Source organism: Staurois parvus, unplaced genomic scaffold, assembly GCF_062004578.1.
Source record: "Staurois parvus isolate SC_StPar_1 unplaced genomic scaffold, SC_StPar_1.0 ptg000413l, whole genome shotgun sequence".
Lineage (NCBI taxonomy): Eukaryota > Metazoa > Chordata > Amphibia > Anura > Ranidae > Staurois > Staurois parvus.
Window position 1 is genome coordinate 63,183 of NW_028318209.1, and position 14,039 is coordinate 77,221.

A 14,039-nucleotide genomic window follows, 5' to 3' on the forward strand; every position below is an offset into this window, starting at 1 on the left:
CTGGAATTTCCCCAGGCACACCATACCACAGATGGGTCCCAACCATACCACAGATGGGTCCCAACCATACCACAGATGGGTCCCAACCATACCACAGATGGGTCCCAACATACCACAGATGGGTCCCCACCATACCACAGATGGGTCCCCACCATACCACAGATGGGTCCCAACATACCACAGATGGGTCCCAACCATACACTTGTCATCACAAACCATTAACAACCTACCAAGACCAACAACTGCCACCAAACTAAACAAGCCAAACAGAACAAACACCCCAGGGGAGGGCGGGTGGGAACTTCTCTTCAGCTGCTAACCAGCACTGGCTCCTCCGGCCCCCCAGTACTCCCCCAAGATTCAGGATGATCCCACCCACACCTACTAACACCAATCAGGTAACCTTACTATCTTTTTAAGCCTTCCCCTTAACCCTTTCCTGTCTTTTCTCCCTCTTCACCTAGTCATGTCTGCCCTGCGCTATTCTTCCCTTTCTTTCGCTACGGGCACCCCTGGTCAGACTCATCCTCCCGCTCTCAGGCGGTGATGTAGAGCAGTCGGGGGGGCATTTCCCCTGAATCCTGCAAACAAGGAGACCCCAACATCCTTCTCCAGTCATCTCCGACCCCGGAGGGGCAGCAACCTCTGCAGATACATCTCCATCCTTCACTTACGGCCGAGTACATCTCCACGTTTGAGTCTCGGCCATTTTGATTGATATAGTTTAGCGATAGCAGAGACACAATAATTGTTACATTGTTGCATGGTTGGTGAGGCTGAACAAAGACACCGGTCCGTCCAGTTCATATCTGTGGGGGTGTCCTTTATTATTATTATACTGGATTTATATGGTGCCAACAGCACTTTACAATATAAAGGGAGACAATTACAATACATTTCAGTACAGAAGGAATAGGAGGGCCCGGCTCATGGAGCTTACAATCTAAAGGAAGGGGGAGGTGGTACAAAAGGTGATAGCTGCGGGGGATGATCTGATGGAAGATGGTACAGAAGAAGGAGCGTACGGCACGGCATAAGGAAGGAGGCGGTACAGAAGAAGGAGCGTACGGCACGGCATAAGGAAGGAGGCGGTACAGAATAAGGAGCGCACGGCACGGCATAAGGAAGGAGGCGGTACAGAATAAGGAGCGTACAGCACGGCATAAAGAAGGAGGTGGTGCAGAAGAAGGAGCGTACAGCACGGCATAAAGAAGGAGGCGGTACAGAAGAAGGAGCGTACAGCACGGCATAAGGAAGGAGGCGGTACAGAAGAAGGAGCGTACAGCACGGCATAAGGAAGGAGGCGGTACAGAATAAGGAGCGTACAGCACGGCATAAAGAAGGAGGTGGTGCAGAAGAAGGAGCGTACAGCACGGCATAAAGAAGGAGGCGGTACAGAAGAAGGAGCGTACAGCACGGCATAAGGAAGGAGGCGGTACAGAAGAAGGAGCGTACAGCACGGCATAAGGAAGGAGGCGGTACAGAATAAGGAGCGTACAGCACGGCATAAGGAAGGAGGCGGTACAGAATAAGGAGCGTACAGCACGGCATAAAGAAGGAGGTGGTGCAGAAGAAGGAGCGTACAGCACGGCATAAGGAAGGAGGCGGTGCAGAAGAATGAACGTACAGCACGGCATAAAGAAGGAGGCGGTACAGAAGAAGGAGCGTACAGCACGGCATAAGGAAGGAGGTGGTGCAGAAGAATGAACGTACAGCACGGCATAAAGAAGGAGGCGGTACAGAAGAAGGAGCATACAGCACGGCATAAGGAAGGAGGCGGTGCAGAAGAAGGAGCGTACAGCACGGCATAAGGAAGGAGGCGGTGCAGAAGAAGGAGTGTACAGCACGGCATAAGGAAGGAGGCGGTGCAGAAGAAGGAGTGTACAGCACGGCATAAGGAAGGAGGCGGTGCAGAAGAAGGAGTGTACAGCACGGCATAAGGAAGGAGGCGGTGCAGAAGAAGGAGTGTACAGCACGGCATAAGGAAGGAGGCGGTGCAGAAGAAGGAGCGTACAGCACGGCATAAGGAAGGAGGCGGTGCAGAAGAAGGAGCGTACAGCACGGCATAAGGAAGGAGGCGGTGCAGAAGAAGGAGCGTACAGCACGGCATAAGGAAGGAGGCGGTGCAGAATAAGGAGCGTACAGCACGGCATAAAGAAGGAGGCGGTGCAGAAGAAGGAGCGTACAGCACGGCATAAGGAAGGAGGCGGTGCAGAAGAAGGAGCGTACAGCACGGCATAAGGAAGGAGGCGGTGCAGAAGAAGGAGCGTACAGCACGGCATAAGGAAGGAGGCGGTGCAGAAGAAGGAGCGTACAGCACGGCATAAGGAAGGAGGCGGTGCAGAATAAGGAGCGTACAGCACGGCATAAAGAAGGAGGCGGTGCAGAAGAAGGAGCGTACAGCACGGCATAAGGAAGGAGGCGGTGCAGAAGAAGGAGCGTACAGCACGGCATAAGGAAGGAGGCGGTGCAGAAGAAGGAGCGTACAGCACGGCATAAGGAAGGAGGCGGTGCAGAAGAAGGAGCGTACAGCACGGCATAAGGAAGGAGGCGGTGCAGAATAAGGAGCGTACAGCACGGCATAAAGAAGGAGGCGGTGCAGAAGAAGGAGCGTACAGCACGGCATAAGGAAGGAGGCGGTACAGAAGAAGGAGCGTACAGCACGGCATAAGGAAGGAGGCGGTGCAGAAGAAGGAGCGTACAGCACGGCATAAGGAAGGAGGCGGTGCAGAAGAAGGAGCGTACAGCACGGCATAAGGAAGGAGGCGGTGCAGAATAAGGAGCGTACAGCACGGCATAAAGAAGGAGGCGGTGCAGAAGAAGGAGCGTACAGCACGGCATAAGGAAGGAGGCGGTGCAGAAGAAGGAGCGTACAGCACGGCATAAGGAAGGAGGCGGTGCAGAAGAAGGAGCGTACAGCACGGCATAAGGAAGGAGGCGGTGCAGAAGAAGGAGTGTACAGCACGGCATAAGGAAGGAGGCGGTATCAGGGTCCCTGAATGTGGAGGCTCAGAGAGAACTTGAGTAGGAAAGAGCCTTACACCGGGACTATGGGTACTTGAACATGAAACACTTAAAGCAATACTAAAGGTTCATTTTTTTTTTTTGTAATATAATAAACCCGTCTACACTTACCTGATATAACACACGAGGTGCAGCGCTACACTTGTATAAACTGATATTGCTGAGCAGATCGTCAATAATCGTTATTATAAATAATGGTTTGTGATGATAAGTGTATGGTTGAGACCCATCTGTGGTATGGTGGGGACCCATCTGTGGTATGGTTGGGACCCATCTGTGGTATGGTGGGGACCCATCTGTGGTATGGTGGGGACCCATCTGTGGTATGGTGGGGACCCATCTGTGGTATGGTGGGGACCCATCTGTGGTATGGTGGGGAGCCATCTGTGGTATGGTGGGGACCCATCTGTGGTATGGTGGGGAGCCATCTGTGGTATGGTTGAGACCCATCTGTGGTATGGTGGGGACCCATCTGTGGTATGGTTGGGACCCATCTGTGGTATGGTGGGGAGCCATCTGTGGTACGGTGGGGACCCATCTGTGGTACGGTGGGGAGCCATCTGTGGTACGGTGGGGACCCATCTGTGGTATGGTGGGGAGCCATCTGTGGTACGGTGGGGACCCATCTGTGGTATGGTGGGGAGCCATCTGTGGTACGGTGGGGAGCCATCTGTGGTACGGTGGGGACCCATCTGTGGTATGGTGGGGAGCCATCTGTGGTATGGTTGGGACCCATCTGTGGTATGGTGGGGACCCATCTGTGGTATGGTTGGGACCCATCTGTGGTATGGTGGGGAGCCATCTGTGGTATGGTGGGGAGCCATCTGTGGTATGGTTGGGACCCATCTGTGGTATGGTGGGGAGCCATCTGTGGTATGGTGGGGAGCCATCTGTGGTATGGTGGGGAGCCATCTGTGGTATGGTGGGGACCCATCTGTGGTATGGTGGGGACCCATCTGTGGTATGGTGGGGAGCCATCTGTGGTATGGTGGGGAGCCATCTGTGGTATGGTTGGGACCCATCTGTGATATGGTGGGGACCCATCTGTGGTATGGTGGGGAGCCATCTGTGGTATGGTGGGGACCCATCTGTGGTATGGTGGGGACCCATCAGTGGTATGGTGGGGACCCATCAGTGGTATGGTGTGCCCGGGTAAATTCCAGTTAACCGAGGTTTAACTGGAAGGCGGAGGTCTACCTGCGGAAGGTGTGTCCTTGTCCCCGAGTCGGTGCGTTGCGACTGTAGGCCTAGTAGGAACATTAAGGTGAAGGTTCCGCAGGGGGAGATCAATATTGTTTTGGGTGCCTGCCTAGACCAACCACTCATTCCGTACATTTATGGAGGTTTCTGTTTTATGGAATGTTTTCTGTTTATTATATTAAATTGTTAATAAAAGGCGGTGAAGGCCATTTTACTCCAACAAAGTGTGACCTCCTTTTATTGGTGGAGGGAGTGTTGGGAAATGGGTTTTTTTTTCGGACGTTGGGTAAGTATGTTTTTGGGGGGTGTTAGTATTTGACAACACATCTCTTCTACACTAGTCATGCCCTGGCACACCACACCACCAATGGGTCCCAACCATTAGCTTTAGTTCAAAAGTATGTGCCGCCTCCAAAGACCCAACAACCGCCCCCGGAACCAGAACAAACCTAGAATTGAAAACGCCCAAACAAACCCCGAGGTAGGAGGGAAGCTCGCGCCACCGCCGCCGCCTCCTGGACTGAGTTGGACGACCCCCACAACCACACCCAAAGGTGTAGTCTTTCCTACCCCCCTCTTAACCCAGTCATGTCTGCCCTGCGCTATTTTCTTTTTTGCTGCTTTTCTCTACGGGCATCTCTATACGGTAATTGATTTCCAGAGACTCACAAGGCAGTAAATTCGTTGTTTACATGAAATGACTCCATACAGCCGACTGCAGCGTTCTCTACAGACACGTAATGACTTGGCGCTCTCTTCCAACGTTCATATTGAAATGATTTGCCAGTTAGCAGTTCAGCTTAACCAACGTCTCTTATTTATGCCATCTGGTGTTCTCCTCAAGCTGTTTATCAGAAGGCAATTTGGAATTGTTTGCATTGTTGATGCCATTAGAATTTAATAACTTGTCGTATCCTTACATTCTATATTCATTTACTAAGCCGAGGACAGCTATAATGAAGAGAAGTAGAAGCTGATCCTTCCCTGTAAGTCCAATCCCGTCCTTGACGTCGGTGCGGGTTGTACTTTAGATGTGAGGTGTGCGGGCGGAGAAGACGTGATCCATACTCCTCTCTGAAGAGCTCTCCGAACTCTAATTATTGGAAAGAAAATGATTGTTTTCCCTCATAAGACGTTAATCTCCTTCCAATCAAATACGTGGCTTACAAAGATACTGTAAATGAGCCAGAAGATTGGAAGAATACATTTACAAGTTTCAAGCAACTTTCAATTAGTTTTAGCTACAGTTAGGTCCATATATATATATATATATATATATACAGTACATACAGTTAGGTCCATATATATATATATATATATATATACAGTACATACAGTTAGGTCCATATATATATATACATACAGTTAGGTCCATATATATATATATATATACAGTACATACAGTTAGGTCCATATATATATATACATACAGTTAGGTCCATATATATATATACAGTACATACAGTTAGGTCCATATATATATATACAGTACATACAGTTAGGTCCATATATATATATATATATACATACAGTTAGGTCCATATATATATATACAGTACATACAGTTAGGTCCATATATATATACATACAGTTAGGTCCATATATATATATATATACACACAGTACATACAGTTAGGTCCATATATATACATACAGTTAGGTCCATATATATATATATATATATACATACAGTACATACAGTTCGTTCCATATATATATACATACAGTTAGGTCCATATATATATATATATATATATACAGTACAGTTAGGTCCATATATATATATATATATATATACAGTACATACAGTTAGGTCCATATATATATATACATACAGTTAGGTCCATATATATATATATACACAGTACATACAGTTAGGTCCATATATATATGTATATATATATACAGTACATACAGTTCATTCCATATATATACATACAGTTAGGTCCATATATATATATATACAGTTCAATCCACATATATATAAGTACAGTTAGGTCCATATATATATATACAGTACATACAGTTCATTCCATATATATACATACAGTTTGGTCCACATATATATACAGTTCGGACCATATATATATACATACAGTTCAATCCACATATATATACATACAGTTAGGTCCATATATATATATATACAGTACATACAGTTAGGTCCATATATATATATATACAGTACATACAGTTAGGTCCATATATATATATATACAGTACATACAGTTCATTCCATATATATACATACAGTTCATTCCATATATATACATACAGTTCAATCCACATATATATACATACAGTTAGGTCCATATATATATATATACAGTACATACAGTTCATTCCATATATATACATACAGTTTGGTCCACATATACATACAGTTCGGACCATATATATATACATACAGTTCGGACCATATATATATATATGTACAGTTAGGACCATATATATTTGGACACAGGCACAATTTTAGTTTTTTTTTTAGATATTTACCAAAACATATTCAAGCCATAGTTCTATAATGGATCTGGGCGGACAGTGCGCACTCTCCGGGGTAATGGAGGATATGTACATCCACATTGGGGGAGGGGTTTAGGAATTACAGTTCTAAGAGTAGCCATCCCCCCTTTTTCAAGGGACCAAACGTAATTGGACAATTGAATCAAAAGCTGTTTCATGGCCAGGTGTGGGCTACTCCTTTGGTATTACTTCATCAATTAAGCAGAGAGTGAGAGAAAACAGGAGGCGCACACACCTAGTGCATTATCCAAGGTTTATTGTAGGAATGAAATAATAAAAACATACTCACAGACGAAGCATGGATCTAAAAAGCAGAGAAAAATGCTCAACAGAGGCATCAACAGCGAAGCTCTTTCTGTCCATACACCATACATCAGCATCAGAGGTTGGTCATCAGCTCTGAGGAAAGGGATTCGTCCCCGAAACGCGTCAGCCATTTGACCGCACTGACAGTGATCACCTTGCCCGCCGTTGTGGCCATTGTCATTTTTCTATGCTTTTTAGATCCATGCTTCGTCTGTGAGTATGTTTTTATTATTTCACTCCTACAATAAACCTTGGATAATGCACTAGGTGTGTGCGCCTCCTGTTTTCTCTCTATCCAGTGGCTGATTTCCCCGTCTGAGGAGGGCTGCACCCCTGGAACATTTCCTTTGGTTGTCGCTGTCTTGGTACCCTTGGCTTCCCTTTTGGCTGTGCATATCCTGAGGCGCTGGAGAGTACATACGATATCCGGTTCATCAATTAAGCAGGTGAAAGGTCTGGAGTTGATTCTAAGTGCGGGATTTGCATTTGGAATCTATTGCTGTGAACCTCCATCATGTGATCAGAGGAGCCGTCCATGCAAGTGACACCGGCCATTGTAAGGGTTCAAAAATGGAACAAATCCATCCGAGAGATCGCAGCAACATTGGGAGCGGCCAAATCAACAGTTTGGTACATTCTGAGGAAAGAAGAACTCACAGGTGAGCTCAGCAATATAAAAAGGCGTGGATGTCCACGGGAGACAACAGTGGTGGGTGATCGCAGGATCCGCTCTATGGTAAAGGAAAACCCATTCACAGCATCCAGACACGTGAAGGACACTCTCCAGGAGGTGGGTGGATCATTGTCAGTCTACAATCAAGAGAAGACTTCACAAGAGCAAATGCAGAGGGATCACCACAAGGTGCAAATACAGAGGGTTCCCCACAAGGTGCAAATACAGAGGGATCACCACAAGGTACAAATATAGAGGGTTCACCACGAGGTGCAAATATAGAGGGGTCACCACAAGGTGCAAATATAGAGGGTTCACCACGAGGTGCAAATACAGAGGGTTCCCCACGAGGTGCAAAATATAGAGGGTTCCCCACGAGGTGCAAATACAGAGGGATCACCACGAGGTGCAAATATAGAGGGTTCACCACGAGGTACAAATATAGAGGGATCACCACGAGGTGCAAATATAGAGGGTTCACCACGAGGTGCAAATACGGAGGGATCACCACGAGGTGCAAATACGGAGGGATCACCACGAGGTGCAAATACGGAGGGTTCACCACGAGGTGCAAATACGGAGGGATCACCACGAGGTGCAAATACGGAGGGATCACCACGAGGTGCAAATACGGAGGGTTCACCACGAGGTGCAAATACGGAGGGATCACCACGAGGTGCAAATACGGAGGGATCACCACGAGGTGCAAATACGGAGGGTTCACCACGAGGTGCAAATACGGAGGGATCACCACGAGGTGCAAATACGGAGGGATCACCACGAGGTGCAAATACGGAGGGATCACCACGAGGTGCAAATACGGAGGGTTCACCACGAGGTGCAAATATGGAGCGATCACCACGAGGTGCAATCCATTCATAAACCTGAAGAATAGAAAAGCCAGATTAGACTTTGCCAAAAAACATCTAAAATGCTGGACCAGTTCTGGAAAAGCATTGCATGGGCGGAGGCGGTGCGATGGCATGGGCGGAGGCAGTGTGATGGCATGGGCGGAGGCAGGGTGATGGCATGGGCGGAGGCAGGGTGATGGTATGGGCGGAGGCGGTGTGATGGCATGGGCGGAGGCAGGGTGATGGCATGGGCGGAGGCAGTGTGATGGCATGGGCGGAGGCAGTGTAATGGCATGGCCATGCATGGCTTCCAGTGGCACTGGGTCATTGGTGGTTATTGATTGGTGTGATGGCATGGGCAGAGGCGGTGTGATGGCATGGGCAGAGGCGGTGTGATGGCATGGGCGGAGGCGGTGTGATGGCATGGGCGGAGGCGGTGTGATGGCATGGGCGGAGGCGGTGTAATGGCATGGGCGGAGGCGGTGTGATGGCATGGGCGGAGGCAGGGTGATGGCATGGGCGGAGGCGGTGTGATGGCATGGGCGGAGGCGGTGTGATGGCATGGGCGGAGGCGGTGTGATGGCATGGGCGGAGGTGGTGTGATGGCATGGGCGGAGGCAGGGTGATGGCATGGGCGGAGGCGGTGTGATGGCATGGGCGGAGGCGGTGTAATGGCATGGGCGGAGGCAGGGTGATGGCATGGGCGGAGGCAGTGTGATGGCATGGGCGGAGGCAGGGTGATGGCATGGGCGGAGGCAGGGTGATGGCATGGGCGGAGGCAGTGTGATGGCATGGGCGGAGGCAGTGTAATGGCATGGGCATGCATGGCTTCCAATGGCACTGGGTCATTGGTGGTTATTGATGATGTGACAGAAGACAGAAGCAGCCGCATGAATTCTGCTGTGTTTACAGATATACTGTCAGCCCAGATGCAGCCAAATACAGCAAAGGTGATTGGACGGCGCTTCACAGTACAGATGGACAATGATCTAAAACACACTGCAAAAGCAACCCAGGAGCTTTTGCAGCAAAAAAAGTGGAATATTCTGCAGTGGCCGAGTCAATCACCTGATCTCAACCCAACTGAGCATGCATTTCACTTGTTGAAGGCAAAACTAAAGGCAGAAAGACCCACAAAGAACAACTGAAGACAGCTGCAGTTAGAGCCAGGAAAAGATTCTGGTGGAGTACAGAGAGAACATGGCCTACATTTACCTCTTCAGAGGTCTCCCCTTTGGGTTGGACCCGCCAGGCCGCACTTCGCTCCCCATGGCATACAGAGCGGGCATCCCAGAGTCTTCTGTCCTCTGATTACATCTTGCTAAGTAGTAAGTGGCACCGGATGGGCGAGCGTCCAGACCCCTAATGAATCCTCTTCTAGGAGAGCTCTCCGGCCTCTCCTGGTGTACCACCCCAGACCCCAGATGAATCCTCTTCTAGGAGAGCTCTCCGGCCTATCCTGGTGTACCACCCCAGACCCCAGATGAATCCTCTTCTAGGAGAGCTCTCCAACCTCTCCTGGTGTACCACCCCAGACCCCAGATGAATCCTCTTCTAGGAGAGCTCTCCGGCCTATCCTGGTGTACCACCCCAGACCCCAGATGAATCCTCTTCTAGGAGAGCTCTCCAACCTCTCCTGGTGTACCACCCCAGACCCCAGATGAATCCTCTTCTAGGAGAGCTCTCCGGCCTATCCTGGTGTACCACCCCAGACCCCAGATGAATCCTCTTCTAGGAGAGCTCTCCGGCCTCTCCTGGTGTACCACCCCAGACGAATCCTCTTCTAGGAGAGCTCTCCGGCCTCTCCTGGTGTACCACCCCAGACCTCAGATGAATCCTCTTCTAGGAGAGCTCTCCGGCCTCTCCTGGTGTACCACCCCAGACCCCAGATAAATCCTCTTCTAAGAGAGCTTTCCGGCCTCTCCTGGTGTACCACCCCAGACCCCAGATGAATCCTCTTCTTTATCCAGCTGTCTGGAGGAATCCCTGGGCAAGGGAGGACAAGCTGCCACTTTAACATAACAGTCCTGGGTGTAGAGCTAGTCAGGTTCCCCACCCAAATGCTCCCTCCACTTTCTGGCTCAGAGGGTGTAGGAGTACTCATTGAGTCCTTCCCCTGTACTGCTGTTGGGTTGGTGGCTGCTACCAGTCCTATCAGCTGGGCCGCTCCTTCCCTGCTGCCTGGTGGTCCTCTCTCAAGGGGGCAGTGAAGTCTACAGCTTTCTTTTCGTCAAGGTCCATCTACCTGGAAGTGAAGCCTTTCCAGCCTGGGCTCCCTCCCAGGCTCTAGCATCTCAGCCTCACTTCTCCACCCGCACACCATTGCTACTGAGCAGGCTCCAACACTTTTAAGGGTGTAAATAGGATCGAAAAGCAGCCGCACCAACCTTGCACCTTACCTCAATAAAAAGATGGGATTTTATTCAAATAAGATGTATACTCACAAACATGGCCGTATAAAAGGCATATAAAATCCAAGATAGGAACACTGATGTGCGAGACACGTGCAAATCCCACCGAGAGGGGAGACTCTCAGAGTGAAGCTGATGTGTTTTGAAGGGAGATCCCTTCTTCCTCTAGCTCCCTAAATAGGAACCTCCCATAATAAAGGGATTAGGGGTCAGTCCAGGGGCGGACTGACCATTCGGGCGCTCGGGCACTGCCCGAGGGCCCGGGATCAGTAGGGGGCCCCATGAGATGCCCCTGGTTCCTTTCATAAGCTTTTTCATAGGCTCTTTTGGGTGTGGTTTGAGTTTGGGCGAGGACACCGAGGCCCCATGATCCCCTATTGCCCAGGGGCCCCATGAGTTGTCAGTCCGCCCCTGGGTCAGTCACTGGTCAGATTACTGATTACTAAGTGTATATTCCAACTGTTTATTGCCATTTCCCATTCTTTGTTGATTTATTGCTCCTCTTACAATAAACCTCCCCCTCCAGCATGGCTGCTTGGAGAGTGGTGGGCTCTGGTAGCAGAAGACCCGAGACAACAGCGGCTCCTTCGGGGGTAAGTGCTACAGCGCTTTCTCTGCAGAATTACTGGGCTTCATTATTCTGGAGTCCGGCAGCAGTAAAGACACAGAGTCTGGAGGCAGTGAAGACACAGAGTCCGGAGGCAGTGAAGACACAGAGTCCGGAGGCAGTGAAGACACAGAGTCCGGAGGCAGTGAAGACACAGAGTCCGGCGGCAGTGAAGACACAGAGTCCGGAGGCAGTGAAGACACAGAGTCCAGGGGCAGTGAAGACACAGAGTCCAGCGGCAGTGAAGACACAGAGTCCGGAGGCAGTGAAGACACAGAGTCTGGCGGCAGTGAAGACACAGAGTCCAGCGGCAGTAAAGACACAGAGTCCAGCGGCAGTAAAGACACAGAGTCCGGCGGCAGTGAAGACACAGAGTCTGGCGGCAGTGAAGACACAGAGTCCAGTGGCAGTGAAGACACAGAGTCCGGAGGCAGTGAAGACACAGAGTCCGGAGGCAGTGAAGACACAGAGTCCGGCGGCAGTGAAGACACAGAGTCCGGCGGCAGTGAAGACACAGAGTCTGGCGGCAGTAAAGACACAGAGTCCGGCGGCAGTGAAGACACAGAGTCCGGCGGCAGTAAAGACACAGAGTCCAGGGGCAGTGAAGACACAGAGTCCGGAGGCAGTGAAGACACAGAGTCCGGCGGCAGTGAAGACACAGAGTCCGGAGGCAGTGAAGACACAGAGTCCGGCGGCAGTGAAGACACAGAGTCCGGCGGCAGTGAAGATATGGAGTCCGGCGGCAGTGAAGACACAGAGTCCGGAGGCAGTGAAGACACAAAGTCCAGGGGCAGTGAAGACACGGAGTCCAGCGGCAGTGAAGACACAGAGTGCGGAGGCAGTGAAGATATGGAGTCCGGCGGCAGTGACGACACGGAGTCCAGCGGCAGTGAAGACACAGAGTCCGGCAGCAGTGAAGACACAAAGTCCAGGGGCAGTGAGGACACAGAGTCCAGGGGCAGTGAAGACACAGAGTCCAGGGGCAGTGAAGACACAGAGTCCGGAGGCAGTGAAGACACAGAGTCCAGGGGCAGTGAAGACACGGAGTCCAGGGGCAGTGAAGACACGGAGTCCAGGGGCAGTGAAGACACGGAGTCCGGCGGCAGTGAAGACACAGAGTCCGGAGGCAGTGAAGACACAGAGTCCGGAGGCAGTGAAGACACGGAGTCCAGGGGCAGTGAAGACACGGAGTCCGGCGGCAGTGAAGACACGGAGTCCGACGGAAGTAAAACTTGGAACTTATATTGAAGAGAATGCCAAATATAAACACCCTAGTGGAAGAGCGCCCCCCTGGGGAGAACACTCACAGTTCAATTCTTAGGCAGAGATGCAGTGGGGAGAAATGCGCAGACAGCGTCTGTTTCAGAACGTGAAGTGCGACCTTGGCCACTCCTGAAAGGAGAGGCTTGATGAGGATAGCAGATCCCTATTATTATACAGAATTTATATAGCGCCAACAGTTTACGCAGCGCTTTCCCTCCTCATCAGGAACCTCTCCCTGCCACCAGTCACTTTCCCTGTCAGACGGGGTCTCTCTCCCTACTCTACACACTTCACTGAAGCACACCAAAACCCGGGGCAGGGACTTAGAATGATCCTGCTGACCCAAGATGGCCTCCAAGGGTCACATGGATGCAGCATAGCCAACCGGCACACAGCTCCATGACCCAGGAGACCATAGAGAAACCAGGTTTCCCTTGACTTCCTCTCCAGGCTGTGGTAGTACTTGTCTGAGCGCCACCTACAGTGGAGAAAGCGCACTGCATCTGCCTACAATCCTATTAGATCTTTCTGATGCCCCCCTGGGGGGCTCCTTTGAGAACGGTGCCAGGCAGAGTTCCTATTTGTTAGAAATGGCAATTTATTTCTGGAATGTATGAAATCACTTTCTCCCGTCTTTCCTTTTCTATCCTTTATTGAAAAAAAAAAAGTGAGCCGACTTGATGGACCATCTGGTCTGTTTCCTGCCGTCACTTTGCTGTGTTGCTAATACCAGCAGGGATTTTGTTGCAGTCCTCAGCACATGATATTGTAGAGCTATTCCCCCGGAGGTCATCCCAGAGGACAAGGGGGCGCTCTTCACGTCTGGGGGAAAAGAAATGTCATCTCCAAACACGGAAAGGTTTCTTCACAGTAAGAGCTGAGAATGTGGAATAGACTCCCTCCAGAGGTGGGTGTGGCCAGCTCAGTGGATTGCTGTAGGAAAGTCCTGGATCCTTTCTTGGATACACAGAATATAACTGGATAGAACATTTATAGGGAAAGGTGATCTCGGGAATATCCGATTATTGATCCAGGGAATATCCGATTATTGATCCCGGGAATATCCGATTATTGATCCCGGGAATATCCGATTATTGATCCAGGGAATATCCGATTATTGATTCCGGGAATATCCGATTATTGATCCAGGGAATATCCGATTATTGATCCAGGGAATATCC